The following is a 2981-nucleotide window of genomic DNA, read 5'->3' as shown; positions in this document are numbered from 1 at the left end:
ATGAATGACAATACAGAGACTCAAATGACCAAAAACCCAAAGGAAAGAAACAGGTAATGGAGACAAAACACAGATGATCTAGATAGAATAGAGAAGACATACTTTAAAGTAACCGTGATGAATATGTCCAAGAAATTGGGTGACACTTAGATGGGGTCCAAGAAAATGGGTGATGCTTCTTCCTCGCTGGGGGCAGTGAGGATGGGTAACTCTAGTGTGACAGGTACAGGGATTTCACCTGGTTTATAACCACCAATGAGACAGATCAGGAAGCTATTGAAGTAGTCCAAAGGGATTCTGGGATGCTTCAGTGCCCAGAACCAGCTGGACAAAGTGGAGCAAGATAGCAGAAAAGAGGCCCAGAAAAAGGTCTCCACAGAGGCCAGATGGAAGGACACTATCTATTTGTGGTTGGACGGGGTGCTGTACAGGCCTGAACCAGCTCCACAAGGCATGGAACAATGTCAAACACATCCAGAAGTCCTTTGCCAATGTCAGCAAAGACTGGAGACAGAGCCTCAGTGCCACTCAAGGACATGAAGTATTCAGAGACCCTCAAGAACATCTCAGGCCCCCAGATTGTGAGGGAGACCCATGATCTCATTGAGCAAGGGGCTTTTCTTCAAGCCTCCCAGAAGCTGATCGACCTGGAGTGCTCACTCTCAAGAAGGGTTGACATTCAAGCAGTCCCACATGGACAGTGGGAACATGCACAACATGACCTTCACCCATGGCTACTTTGGGAGCATGCAGGAGCTCTCAGATGAGCTGGTCAGGCAGATGTTGATGGTGCTGCAGAATTTGCTGGTCATCATCTCCTGTGACCCCACTTGCTGGTCTCAGTCAGGATTATCAAAAGGAAGAAAAATTGACCAATGTGTATCTGACCAAAAAAGGCAAACTAGCTTTATATCTCCCTAGGGGCCCAAGAATTGCAAGGGGAAATTGGAAACTTGGATGGAAACTTGACTGCTAGAATTGAGGACACACAGGAAGACCCCAGGGAGTCCAAAAAGACGTGGTTCATCTGCCATCTGGAAATCATAAGGAAGTACGTCCTGGATGACCCATCATTGCCACAAACCTAATGGTTGAGTGTTTCCCTCCCCAGTGTGAGATTTTCGGAAGCCATCTGAACATGTACAACCAGACCCTGAGAACATGGATGCAGGAGCTCAAGTCAGAAGACCTAGAAGCAAATGAGAGCAAGAGCCTTATTGACATGGGTCTCAAATACCTATACAAGCACAGAGGTGATGGAGAATATGGAGCTCGCCCCGAAGTAGATGTCAATGCCCTGGAACCTTTACTTTCTCCAAACATGGTCTCTGAGCTGCTCCACAGGTACATGTCAACTCTCACTTCAGACATTATTACCTGGCTGCAAAAAGCACTAGAAACAGACAAGAAGACTACATAAAAGAGACTGATCCTGAAGCTGACCAAAGTGGGTACCACCAGGTGCTTCCAGATGTTTGAACAGATTCTTGAAGTTGCTGCTCAGATAAGTGAAGACTTGAAAATAAAAGTTTGTTACACAAACTAGTCTGTGCCTTTAGCAAATGGATTCATTTTTAAGTAAATCCAAAGATGAAGTTCAGTTGTATCGAGAACGGCCGAGAAGTCAGCAGTGCCCACATTATGTTCAGTTTATGAGAGCCATGAACAACTACTGTCAGAGCTTTAATTTATAGTTGGTTTTAAAAGGAAGTATTTCAAAGAATGAAGTGCAAGAGGGCAGATCTCTGAGCCAACCAAACATGGGTGGAATTCAGACACCATTGCAAAGGAGGGCTGCAGGAGTCTGCTTCGGGAGGTCTTCCTGGATTTAGAACAACATCTCAGTGAACTGATGGGAAAGAAGTGGCTGTTAGGTTCAAACACTGTGAATATCATCTGTCTCACTGTGGAAGAATATCTCAATGATTTTTCCAAAAATTAAAAGCCATGTAAAAAGAGGAGGATGACAAGTGGGATCCCCGTGGGCCATCATGCCGAAGCGCATCACATTCTGGAGCATCAGGGAGCATAGGGAGGGTGCCAAGAGGGTGGTCAGGGAGGCTGGGCAGTTCCACTTCCTGTTTGGGAACGTGGCTTCTGGATTTGGTAAAGATACAGGTGAGTACGGTGACACCATCATAGCCACTGCAAAATTTATTAAGCTCACTGACCCTTCTCTGCTTCATCTGGATGTCTCAACTGGTTAGCAACACCCAGATTTCACAGATGACCAGGTCAGCATGCTGCTGGTAGTGAGGGGACACTGGCCTGGCAGGACATGAAGCAGACCATCCCAAGACACTGGAACAGAATCCGATGCAGGTGAATCCAAACCACATGCCCATCTTCAAGGAAATCACAGTTGCTGGTAGAACATGGCAAAGCTTTTCAAGTAACCTTTGGTTTTTAGCTTTATGTACATTGTTTGCACTCATCATCCCCACCCTCAGAAATATATTAAAGCAAAAGTGACTCTCCAGGGGTCACATTAGATGTTTTAGTCCCTTGTACCTGTCTCTGGTAAGCATATTTGTGAAGTGCCCAGGGACATGGTTTCTTGAAGAACAAGTACTCTTCTGTTCTTCAAGCATTCTCATTTTTGTTGTAAACATCTTTATGAGGCAAGATTCTGATGTGAAATGCCTTGTGGTTGATTGTTTATCACAGTGGTGAAAATATATGTGGAGGGGAAAGAGCCCCTGCCTGCATTCACCTCTTGGCCTTTGCTCATTTTTTCATGTAAGACTTCTAAAAACTCTGCTGCTTAATAAAAGAGTCTGAAGTCATTCAGAGAAATGAAAAAGACGAGGAAAGAAAAGCCAGCCATGTATATGTGCTGATAAGAAACAATCCCCAAATAATGTCAAAATTGGTATTAAACTGTATCTATAATCTTTTATATTAACTTCTACCATTTACTATTATTATATTATGATATTTTTATGTCAATGAATATTATTGGAAAACAAAGAATATTTGAA

General features: G+C 43.9%; 1 pseudogene; it reads left to right on the top strand.

Moving 5' to 3' along the window:
* LOC131507969 (exocyst complex component 3-like) lies at positions 1–2472 on the top strand (annotated as a pseudogene).
* The last annotated feature ends 509 nt before the right edge of the window (positions 2473–2981 follow it).

Source organism: Neofelis nebulosa, chromosome 3 (assembly GCF_028018385.1).
Source record: "Neofelis nebulosa isolate mNeoNeb1 chromosome 3, mNeoNeb1.pri, whole genome shotgun sequence".
Classification (NCBI taxonomy): Eukaryota; Metazoa; Chordata; class Mammalia; order Carnivora; family Felidae; genus Neofelis; species Neofelis nebulosa.
This window is presented reverse-complemented; position numbering and strand designations above follow the sequence as displayed.